This window comes from Hypanus sabinus, chromosome 18 (assembly GCF_030144855.1).
Source record: "Hypanus sabinus isolate sHypSab1 chromosome 18, sHypSab1.hap1, whole genome shotgun sequence".
Classification (NCBI taxonomy): Eukaryota; Metazoa; Chordata; class Chondrichthyes; order Myliobatiformes; family Dasyatidae; genus Hypanus; species Hypanus sabinus.
The window spans coordinates 74,800,977-74,813,991 of record NC_082723.1 but is presented as its reverse complement, the minus strand read 5'-3'; positions in this window follow the sequence as shown (position 1 = coordinate 74,813,991).

Sequence of the window (13,015 nt, the reverse complement as noted above, 5' to 3'; positions counted from 1 at the left end):
GATCCAGAGATAAGAATGTTTTTGCTGCAATAAGAACGCTTGTTCAGTGGTTCCAGCTCTTTGCCCATATCTGTGAGTTCAGTTGTAGTCTTTGCTCGTTGATTTGGGAATTCGATTTAAAGGGTATCCGTCCCGAACACGAACCCCCGTCACTATTAACTTCTTTCCGCGATACCGTATCACAGCATCTGGGAACGTTAGCCCGTTTCAGTGTGACTGTAAAAGGAAGATCCTATCAATTAGCGATGCAGTATTTTCCATTTCTATCGAGCAGGTGGGAAGCCCCACCCCTCACCTCAGGATGAGGTTCAAACTCAGCGACTGCCTGCCTGAATATTGATAGGGTTGACTTGGTCAAAACACAATCAAGACTTCAACTCACCCAAAATGCTGAGTTGCTCCAGCATTTTGTGTGTTGCTCTGGATTTCCAGCATCTGCAGATTTCCTTGTGTTTATGATTTCAGCTGGCCAGTGAGATGGAAGAAGTTGGACAGTGTTGGGAAAGGAGGCAGGGTGGACTGAATGGCCGCCCTCAACAGTATTATGGAGAAAGAGCCACTGGGAAAGACCAGACTGAGGGCTGGCAGCGTGAAGCTGTGCAGTGTGTCGGGTTAAAGAGTGGAGTGTTCTGCTAGGGTAGTCCCTCTGTGATTCCCAATCCCGGTGTCAGCTGTAGAGATTGATTAGTGACTGGTACCATTTGCAGAAACCAGCCATGGAGATTTAACATCCGTGCAATATTTCTCAACAAATTTGCACTTTTTGCACATTCCACACATCTGCATCTTTGTCTGTACTGCATCCTGCAATCTGATCTGGCTTTGTGTGTGTGGATCTCTCTCTGTCCTGTTCACTGATCTGACTATAAGTGGAGAGAGTGAGCAGCTTCAGGTTCCTGTGTGTCAAGACCTCTGAGGATCTAACCTGGTCCCAACCTATCGATGTAGTCGTAAAGAAGGCAGGACAGTGGCTATACTTCATTAGGAGTTTGAAGAGATTTGGCATGTCAACAAATACACTCAAAAACTTCTGTAATTGTACCGTGGAGTGCATTCTGACAGGCTGCATCACTGTCTGGTATGGAGGGGCTACTGCACAGGACTGAAAGAAGCTGCAGAGGGCTGTAAATCTAGTCAGCTCCATCTTGGGTACTAGCCTACAAAGTACCCAGGGCATCTTTGGGGAGCGGTGTCTCAGAAAGGCAGAGCTCTCACTGTTACCATCAGGTAGGAGGTACAGAAGCCAGAAGGCACACACTCAGCGATTCAGGAACAGCTTCTTCCCCTCTGTCATTCGATTACTAAATGGACTTTGAACACTACCTCATTTTTTAATATACAGTTTTTCTGTTTTTGTATGTTTTTTTAAAATCTATTCAATATAAATAATTGATTTACTTGTTTATTTATTATTATTTTACTTATTTTATTTATTATATATATTTTTTCTCTGCTATATTATGCATTCCATTGAACTGCTGCTGCTAAGTTAACAAATTTCATGTCACATGCTGGTGATAATAAACCTGATTCTGATTCTGAGTGTGTGTCTGTATTGTTTTGTGATCTGACACTGTGTGTGTGTGGTGTATATGTGTCTGTGGGTGTCTCCCCCCCTCGCTCTCTCTGTATCACTGACTGATCTGACTATATCTGCCTCTCTCTCTCTCTTTCTCTGTACCACTCAGTGATCTGTCTGTGTGTGTGTATGTATCTCTCTTTCTCTCACTCTCTCGCTGTTTTGCTCACTCATACTCACACTGAGTGAGTGTGTGTGTGTGTGTGTGTCTGTGTGTGTGTGTGTTTGTGTGTGTGTAAGTGTGAGTGTTTGTGTGTGTGTGAGTGAGAGTGAATGAGTGTGAGTGTGTGTGTCTATGTGTGTGTGAGTGAGAGTGAGTGTGTGTCTATGTGTGAGTGAGAGTGAGTGTGTGTCTGTGTGTGAGTGAGAGTGTGTGTGTGTCTGTGTGTGTGTGACTGAGTGTGTGTTTGTGTGTGTGTGAGTGTGAGTGTGTGTGTCTATGTGTGTGTGAGTGAGAGTGAGTGTGTGTCTATGTGTGAGTGAGAGTGAGTGTGAGTGTCTGTGTGTGAGTGAGAGTGAGTGTTTGTGTATGTTTGTGTGTGAGTGAGAGTGAGAGTGAGTGTGTGTGTGAGTGTGAGTGTCTGTGTGTATGTTTGTGTGTGAGTGAGAGTGAGTGTGAGTGTGAGTGTCTGTGTGTATGTTTGTGTGAGTGAGAGTGAGTGTGAGTGTGCGTGTGTGTCTATGTGTGTGTGAGTGAGAGTGAGTGTGTGTCTATGTGTGAGTGAGAGTGAGTGTGAGTGTCTGTGTGTGAGTGAGAGTGAGTGTTTGTGTATGTTTGTGTGTGAGTGAGAGTGAGAGTGAGTGTGTGTGTGAGTGTGAGTGTCTGTGTGTATGTTTGTGTGTGAGTGAGAGTGAGTGTGAGTGTGAGTGTCTGTGTGTATGTTTGTGTGAGTGAGAGTGAGTGTGAGTGTGCGTGTGTGTCTATGTGTGTGTGAGTGAGAGTGAGTGTGAGTGTGTGTGTCTGTGTGAGAGTGAGTGAGTGTGTGTGTGTGAGAGAGAGAGTGAGTGTGTGTGTGTGTGAGTGTGAGTGTGTGAGTGTGAGTGTGTGAGTGTGTATGAGTGTGTGTGTGTGTGTGTGTGTGGGTCCTGTGGCTCTTGTAACTTCTTCCTGATGGCAGCAATGAGTACAGAGTATGTCCTGTACGAATTTGAAGTTATAAATTTAGCATTCGTCTGAAATTGGCTAGAACGTAAATGATTTTGAAAGAAAAGCGCAGCAAAGGAATGTCAACTGCACATTGAGGTAAGAGGTCTGACTGTTATGAATCTATTTTAAACATGCCATTTCAGAGCAACACACACAAAATGCTGGAGGAACTCAGTAGGCAGACAACACCTAAGGAGAGGAATAAACAGTCAACGTGACCCTTAATCAGCACCGAACCTCAGCCTGAAACATCGTCTGTTCATTCATTTCCATAGATGCTGCCTGACGTGCTGAGTTCCTTCAGCCTTTTGTGTGAGTTACTCTGGATTTCCAGCTGATTTCACATCACCTTCTAATTATCCTCCTTTCCCTCTCCCTACTTTTTATTCTGGCATCTTCATCATTCCTTTTGAGTCCTGATGAATGGTCTCACCCCGAAACATTGACTGTTTATTCATTTCCACAGATGCTGCCTGACCTACTGATTTCCTCCATTGTTTGTGTGTTGTTCTGGATTTCCAGCATCTGTAGAATCTCTTGTGTTTAAGCTATGCCAATTAAATTCATGGAAAATAAATCTCACCACAGAATTACAGTAAGCAGGGGGCTTCCTCCTGGTAAATGACTCCAAGCTTATCGCATTTACTTAGTGAGCATTCCAGCGCTTCGACAGACGGAGGTGGTATTGTTTATTCAGTGGATGTAACAAAAATGGACAATTCAGAGCTTGCAGCAGAGACGGGTTAAAGATTACAGACTGCAATGAAGCTCCTTTCTGGTACAGAGCTCACAGAGTGAAGTGTTGTACATTTGCGGTGTGAACCATCAACGTCCACGATATGCGAGCCAGGGCAGGCGATATGGAGAGCAAGATGTTGCCCCACAGCAGACTCCCCTCTCCACACAGCTGATAAATCCAAAGGAATGGCAAAGTTGCCAGTCAGCATTGAACTCAACATAGGACAGCATCAGGGACTCCATTTTTCCCTCGAGGGTTACTCCCAAGGCCTTCCCCATGAGTGGGTGTAGCCACAGGGTAGCAGAGTTTGAGATCAGAGTTTGATCAGCCCCATCAGCCTGAAGCGACTGGTTTTAAGGAGCCAGTAACCCACCTTTGTTCCTTCTCTGTCAGTAGGAACAGTTCTGCCAGGCCAAACAAGAAGGTTAAGAGCTGGACCTGGTTGTCTCAGGCTATTTGAGGCAAATGTCATTGGGAGCATTTAATAGGTACTGGGAGCTTCCCGCTACCTCCTTCGGCTATACCAACTTTAAGGAACATTAAGGAAACTATGCACATGCTAATAATAAAAACAGCAACATTTGAAAACAATGGAATGGTGGAAAGATTTGTGACTTCAAGATCACATCAGTGAACAATGTAACCAGCGGTGACGTCCTGTTGGCATCTCACGGAATGACTTCTCCTTTTATATGTGGTTCTATGACGAAGCTGTGTGAAATAGAACCTGTGATTTACACTCTGACGTTGTGTTTTTGCACCGATTGAACAATCTGGCACTTCACTGTGTCTGATGGAGCTCAATGAGGTTTAGAATGGAGTGTGTGGCCTGGAGACCTTGGAGCGTGGAGAGAGGGCATCGACTCCATTGCTTCCCTCCGATTGAGGCATCGAGTGTGTCAGCTTGTGATCGACTCCATTGCTTCTCTCCAATTGAGGCATCGAGTGTGTCAGCTTGTGATCGACTCCATTGCTTCACTCCGATTGAGGCATCGAGTGTGTGAGCCCATGATCGACTCCATTGCTACTCTCCGATTGAGGCATCGAGTGTGTCAGCTTGCGATTGACTCCATTGCTTGTCTCTGATTGAGGCGTTGAGCGAGGCTGAAGTTGACGAGTATGGGCGGGTGTTCAGCACTGTCTTTTGATCGGTATCCCTCTCCCTCTCTCTAGCTGCTGTCTGAGGAAAGTGCAGGATTGACCGGTGAGGCTGTGGACTTCGTTTCGGGGGACTTTGAGGTTCATGTTGAGTGTGTTCTCGGATTCTGGTTCCTCTTTTTCTCGCTGACTGAGCGGTTTGACCGATGTGGACTGAGGCGCTTCAGTGAAGAATGGCTCTGAAGCCTACAGTGTCTAGCAGTGTGGCTCCAAGCTGAACAGCCCTGAGCTCCGGTTTGGGCTGGTTTGGTCCGGTTTGGGCCGGTTTGGTCCGGTTTGGTCTGGTTTGGTCCGGTTTGGTCTGGTTTGGTCCGGTTTGGGCCGGTTTGGTCTGGTTTGGGCCAGTTTGCTCCGGTTGGGCCGGTTTGGTCTGGTTTGGTCCGGTTTGGTCTGGTTTGGTCTGGTTTGGGCCGGTTTGGTCCGGTTTGGTCTGGTTTGGTCCGGCTTAGGCCGGTTTGGTCTGGTTTAGGCCAGTTTGCTCCGGTTGGGCCGGTTTGGTTTGGCTTGGTCCGGTTTGGTCCGGTTTGGTCTGGTTTGGGCTGGTATTCTATGCGATGTTCGCTCACTTTTTGCTGTTTGTGCCATTTGTACTTTTTTCAAATGTTGGGTATTTGATTTTTTCTTGATCAGGTTCCATGGTGTTTGTTTCGTGGCTGCCTGCAGGAGGAACATATTCAGAGTTGTATTCTGTATACGTACTTTGACAATAAATGTACTTTGCATCTTTGAATCTTCGAACTTTATTGCCCTCGAGGCAGTGTAAATGAAATGCTAAATGGTCAATGCAGATGAAGTGCTAAAGGTCTGACAACAGCGGGGGAAAAGTTGTTCTTGGGTGGTTGTCTGGGCTTTCAAGCACCTGTATCTTCTCCAGGAAGGTAGAAAAGAGACAAGGCGACAGGCATCCTGACTGTAATACTAGCATTCCTAGACCAATGCACGTGAAGGGAGTCTGGATAGAAGGAAGGGATGAGGCTATGATCAGTGCTCAGCCATTCTGAATCCCAGTGATGAAGTGGCAGTCGTGACTCTATACCCTCCTGCCCCCCACTCCCATTTTCTGAGCTGCCAGGGTCAAAGTGGTGGTGAGGAAAGTTAGTAACTTTATTAAAGAAGATCTCCCTCCCTTCCCCTGCACAACAACGTCAATTAGCCAACACACAACTAGCATCTGACCTGATGGCTTCCAAAAGCACATCTCACCTGTGCCCACGTTCCTGGAGAATTGCTCAGCTTCCTTCGGTGGCAGGGTGGAGATGCGTCTGTACCAAACGAGGTGTAAGGCACTCCTTCCCTCAACTAGTGTGTAGCTCACCCTTAGCCAAGGTGTAGCACCCACTTAGCACCCCCCACCCAGATCAGGGTTCTGTGAAGCCATAGGAACAGATGATGCATGGTTGTATGAGTAGCTGGTATGTATCATAAGTCCTGATTAATTGACTCTGATGCCAGGCAGACAATCTCTGAAGAGTACTGATAACGGCTGGGGTCACCTTTCTTGTAAAGATACTGCCCAGAAGCAGGCAATGGCAAACCACTTCTGTAGAAAAATTTGCCCAGAATAATCATGGTCATTGAGACCATGATTGCCCACATCATACAACATGGCACATAATGATGATGATGACCTCAATAATGTTATTAGCAAGAAGAAGAGAGTTTTTAACCTTCACAGGTGCTGAACACCACCCGCATTCTCCTTTGGGAGCAAGAATCCAATATACTTTGTTCTGATCTGTCTCAGCACGCCAGCCAGAACTCCTTCTTCCTGGCACTAACCTTATTTTGATTTCGAGGAATGTATGTGCACAAATATGTCGACTCCCTGACTCTGATGTTCTGGAAGCAGAGCCAAAAACTGCAGATGCTGCAGGCGTGAAGAAAAACACTTCCAGAAAACCCCTGCAGGCCAGGCAGCATCTGCAGAGAGGGAAACGGGGAGTTAACGTTTTGGGCCAAGGATTTGTTATCCGTGAGAAATGGGAAGGATACTGCCCTCACTGAGGTGTTGTAACATCAACTATCCAGCCAGCCAAACCCCATTCAGAGATGACATGAGAGTCAGGAATAGAGTCGTGGCTCCTTGGGTTTACTACAGGCTCAATGGCATTGTGAGTAAGGAGTGAAACAGACAAATAACATTGCTCCATTCACACAAGCAAATAAACGCAGATAAGTAAGAACTTCCTGCAGGTAAATATAAGATTCCAACTAGTAAATGCTATAGGTAAATAGTATGAGTAAACCTTAAGTATCTATGTTAGTATCTAATAAACTCAAAAATAACATTCTATTTTAGCAAAATCTTAGATTAATCTTTAGATTAACTTCTAAACAATATAACATCTTTTTGCAAGCAATGCTTCTGCTGTGGTAACAAAGGATGGCTTTAGAGTCATAGAGTTATAGAGAAATACAGCATAGAAACAGGCCCTTCAACCATCTAGTCTGTGCTGAACCATTGAAACTGCCTATTCCCACTGATCTGCACTGTGTCCATAGTCCACCAAACCCCTACGATCCATATACCCATCCACACTTCTCTTCAATGTTGAAATTGAACTCGCGTACACCACTTGTGCTGCCAGTTTGTTCTGCCCTCTCATGACCCTCTGAGTGAGGAAGCTTCCCCTCATGTTCCCTTTAACCTTCTCACCTTTCACCCTTAAACCATGACCTCTCATTGTACTCCCAACCAATGTGAGTAGAAAAAGCCTGCTTGTATTTATCCTATCTATACCCCTCATAATTTTGTATTGCTCTGTCAAATCTCCTCTCAATCTTCCAGATCCTCCAGATCCGGCAACATTCTTGTAAATTTTCTCTGCACTTTCAACCTTGCTGACATCTTTCCTGTCGGTTGGTGATCAAAACTGCAGACAATACTCCAAATTAGGCCTCACCAACATCTTATAGAACTTCAACTTAACATCCCGTCTCCTGTAATCAGTATATTGATTGATGAAGGCCAATGTGCCAAAAGCTTTCTTTATCAACCTATGACTCCACTTTTGAAGAAAGACGGATTTGTACTCCCAGAGGTCTTCGTTCTTCCACACTCCTCAGTTCTCTACCATTCACTGTGCAAGACCTTCCCTGGAAGTGCAAAACCTCGCACTTATTTACGTTAAATTCCACCTTCCATTGTTCAGTCCAGCTGACGAAAATCCCTTTGCAAGCCATGATAGGTTCCTTGCTGTTCACTACACCCCAATCTTTGTGCCATCCACAAATCCGCTGATCCAGTTAACCACATTATCATCCAGATCATTGATACAGATGACAAGCAACAATGGACCCATTGCCAATCCCTGCAGCCCACCACCAGTCACAGGCCTCCAGTCAGAGAGGTAACCATCTACCACCACTCTCTGGCTTCTCCCACAAAGCCAGTGTCTAATCCAATTTACTACCTCATCCTGAATACTGAACGTAAACCTCTGGCCTTCTGCCAGCTAATGTGCTTCCCTGCTTACACAGGAAGTGACCTAATACAGATCTGAAACTGCTCATTTCAAAATAGAAGCTGAATGTGCTTAATCACACAGTAAAATCAAACCAATTGTCTGAATGGCAGAACAGGAAGAGAAGCTGCAGAGAGGGAAAGGTGTGGAGAACAGAGATATCTAGTTGATTACAGATCACGTTGTCAAGATAACGGAACATAGGACAGTACAGGCTCATCTTGTGCAGACCTGTATAAACTCACTCTATGAACAAATTAACCCTTCCCTCCTACACAGTCCATAACCTTCTGTTTGTCTTACATTCATCTGCCTATTTCAGAGGTTTCTAAATGTCCCCATCATCTTGTGCGTCATATATATGCATAATTTGTTGTGTTGTTTGTCCATCTTTGTTTTGGTGCCGCCTTTCATTGATTCTGTTGTGTTCCTTTGTATTTACTAAGTATGCCTGCAAGAAAATGAATCTCAGGGATGCATATAGTGGCAATTTTAAGCTGACTGGAGGAAAGTAGAGGGACATTTTAAAAGACTCTTAGGTGAAAGAATATGGACGGCAATGAGAGAGGGAAGTGTTCGGTTGATTTTTGAGTAGGTGAAAAGATTGCTTCAGCATTGTGAATCGAAGGGCCTGTGCTGTTCTATCTTCTGTGTTCTACAGTATGAGCTAGATATTTGTCTGAGGCACTTATGAACCCCTTTTTACCGGGGGTCTCTAGAGATGCGGCTGGTTAGCTTCTCACTAACAGCCACCGCACTCAGCTGCCAGAAAACCACCTTTCTCAGACTCGATATGACCTCGGCCCCGGCAAAGCTGCGAGACCGGGATGTCTCGCCCACCTGTGGTCTGGACACGCCCCCCCCCCCGCCTCGCCTCACGTCTGGTGCACCCAAACCCTGTTTCGTATAAATGGGTGTAACTTACCACTGCCATCCAATCGCCTAGCAGCAAGAAGTAACAGGCTGAACACTGCATACAACTACAAAGAAAGTATATCTATGAAAGTTAACTTAACCAACAATTATTAAAGAAAGAAAAAGCAAGGGGGCCCATTATAATTAAACCGTCACATGTACACCTAAGTTGGAGCTCCTCTTGAAGTTGTCTTTAACTCATGCGCTAGACCCGTGGTCTGCGTGAAATCTCACACTACCTTCCGAAGACCCCTCACACCTTCTCCATGGACTGTTTGTTCTTCTGCCATCAGGTAAACCTTACAGGAGCATCAGGCTACTAAACAGCTTCCTCCCACAGGCAGTCAGGCTGCTAAATAGCTGCTCTACCTGACTCTGCTTTGGACACTTTTAACCTGCACTGGACACTTATAACTTGTTCTTAACTGACATGTGGCTGTTGTGTTTTACTATTTATTGTTATGTTTATTATTTAGTGTTGCGTTTGTTATGTTATGATTGCACTGCTCCTGGGAAACGCTGTCTCATTCTGCCCTGCAGAGCTGATGTACGGTTAGAATGACAATAAAGTTTTTGAATCCGTATTGAACAAACAGGCTCTCTCACAGTATCCGTCCTTCCTCCTTGAAGTCATTCATCTGCACAAAGACCTTGTGCAACAAGGGCGGCCTCCTCAGCCATCCTCCCTCCTGCTCCCCCAGCTCCCACCTCGACCCACACCAATGCCCTTCACAAAAACCTCTCCACCCAGTGTTCTCTAGAACCTTCTCTCAATTCCACCATCCTGACTGGCTGACAACGAAGCCCCAAACAGGCTGAAACCAGAACAGACTGATCTCACAGAACTGCTAAAATGAAATACTTACAGCAAGCAGTAAAAATCTTAACCAGGGCATTACATACAGCTAGGGTGCCTGAGACTTTTGCACAGCACTGTAATAATTTTATGTATTGCACTGTACTGCTGCCACAAAAAAACCATATTTCATGACATGTGTGATGCACCATCAATAACTCACTCTGAGACATAAAGGCGAGATATCGGCTTTTATTGACTGGAAGAAGGAACAAGCTGTGGTTGACCACCATACTACATCCTGGAGACTGAGAGGCCGGGCTCAGGCCTCAATCACCTTTATACCGGGGTCTGTGGGAGGAGCCACAGGAGCAGTCAGCAGGGGGCATGTCCAGACAGGTAAATGTAGTTCACCACATTGTGTGAGTGATGATAAACCTGATTCTGATATGGGTCTCTGCTGTGAACTGAGAGTGGGAAGGGGACAGGGAGAGGGGAATCATGGTTGGGAAAAGGGGAAGGGAGAGGGGAGGGAGTGGGAAGCACCAGAGAGACATTCTGTAATGATCAATAAATCAATTATTTGGAATCAAATTATCTTGCCTGGTGTTTCAGGAATGGATGTGTCTGTACCCACGCCACCCTCCCAGCCCTTGGCACCTAACCCACACCTCTCCCATGACGCTCTACCTTCACCATTCCCAGCATCCTCTGCTCCCACCAGATTTAAAAGCCTGCTCTCTGCTCCATATTGACAAATACAGTACAGTGCAAAAGTCGTAGGCACCCGGTCTATATCTGTGTGCCTAAGACTTTTACACAGTACTGTATGTTATATTCTCATAACATTTCCACCCAGATATCTTCCTCTGACAGCATCGGGGGAGAGGGAGAGGGAGGGGGGAAAGAGAGAGGGGGGAGGAAGAGAGGGGGAGGGCGAGGGAGGGGGAAGAGAGAGAGAGGGGGGAGAGAGAGAGCGGAGGGAGAGAGAGGGAGGGAGAGGGGGAGGGAGAGAGGGGGAGGGCGAGGGAGGGGGAAGAGAGAGAGAGGGGGAGAGAGAGAGGAGGGAGAGAGAGGGAGGGAGAGGGGGGAGGGAGAGAGGGGGAGAGAGAGGGAGGGGGGAGAGAGAGAGACCTTCCTCTGACAGCATCAAGGGAGAGAGAGGTCAGATGAATGCAGGGACCTTCCCTTCAGAGCAGTGAGCAAGAGAGAGACTGTCGAATGCAGACACCTTCCCCTGGAGCAGCAGACGAGGGGCTGTTAGACAGTGCCGAACACTCAGTCTCTCTGATGTTGCCATCATCCTCAATGCTTCAAGAGGTGAGATCAGCCAGAAACGGGCCATCTCTAACCTTCTCAGCCTCGAGGCCGTTTGCCTCTTGGAACCTTCTCAGAGACAGCAAAGCACCAAATCGATCATCAAACTGTAGATCACGGGCTCCAACTGTACCAGAACCACGTTTAAAAGGAAAAGTACACGTAAAGGAAGTGAAAGAAACGGTTCCGTGGATCATCTGAGGATGTCGCCCAAGCCAGTGCCATCTTACCCACACAACTGAGGCGACTCACATTGCACAGTTTATTGGGACATTGGAACATCCAGAGGAAGAAAGCGTGGTCACAGGAGGACCATACAACACCCAGTAACACCCAATTTAAGAATCGAACTGGGTGCAAACTCCACTTCGGTAACACTCGATTTCAGAATCGAACCGGGTGCAAACTCCGCACTGATAACACCCGATTTAGGAATCAAACTGGGGTGACTGGTGCTGTGAGACAGCAGCTCTACCAGCTGTGCCAGTGCACTAGCTCAGGGATTTCCTGACCCCCTTGATTGTTTTGTTTGAGGTTGAGCCCACAGCAATACAGCTCCAAGTAATGAAGACACCGTGTCACATCTGATCCTCATCCTCAGTCAGTTTGACAAGTTACATTATGCTTCCTAAGCCTTCTAATCAGATTCTACACAATACACCCAGCCTGCCCAGTCACCTCCTTGGTTCAAAGAAAGAGAAAAACGCACTGCGTGTATTTGTTTAAAATGTTCCAGCTTGTTTTGGTGCTCTGACGGCCACACGATCACTGGAAAGATAATCCCAGCTTTTATCTGAGTCTGCCTGATCACCTTACAAGTCGAATTATGCAGACTTTAAGCCATTTAATTTGAGCTTCAGTTCAATGTGCTGCGAATTTCTTTATTCCCTCAGGATGAATAGCGGCCGACACCGATTGGCACCTGCACTTGGAAAACATGAATAGAGTTTGTCTGGGTGTTCACAATGTGGAAACAGACCTCTCAGCTTATCTACACCATACTAGCCATCAACCGCCCATTTACACCAGTTCCCATCAAAACCTCCCAGGTTCCACTCCTCACTGACACACTAAGGGAAGTTTACAGAGCTGAACTATCATCCAGTCGCACTCACATCTGTGGTGATTAAGTGCTTTGAGGCGTTGGTTATGACTGAAGTTAACTTTTGGCTCAGCAAGGACCTGGACCGACTGCAATTTTCCTATTGCCACAATAAGAAAATCTCATTGGTTGCAATGAAATGCAATCTCATTGGTTCTTCACACAGCCTTGGGTCACCTGGACAATACAAATACCTATGTCAGACTGCTGTTTATTAACTACAGCTCAGTGCTTAACAACATCATTCCCACAATCCCGATTGAGAAGTTACAGAACCCGGGCCTCTGTACCTCCCTCTGCAATGGATCCTTGACCTCCTAACTGGAAGACCACAATCTGTGTGGATTGGAAATTGCATCTCCACCTCATTGACGATCAACACTGGCACACCTCAGGGGTGTGTGCTTAGCCCACTGCTCTACTCTGTCTACACCCTTCACTGTGTGGCCAGGCACAGCTCAAATGCCATCTATAAGTTTGCCGATGACATAACTTTTGTTGGCAGAATTTCAGATGGGACAAAGAAGGTGTACAGGGGCAAGGTAGATCAACTGGCTGGGCAGTGTCACAGCAACAACCTTGCACTCAACGTCAGTAAGACCAAAAAGCTGACGTGGACTTTGGAGAGGATGGGACAAGGGAACACACACCAGTCCTCATAAAGGGATCAGAAGTGGAGAGAGTGAGCAGCTTCAAGTTTCTGGGTGTCAGTATCTTTGAGGATCTATCCCAGGTGAAACTTCGAGGCCATTACAAAGAAGACAAGACAGTGGCTATATTTCATGAGGAGTTTGAGGA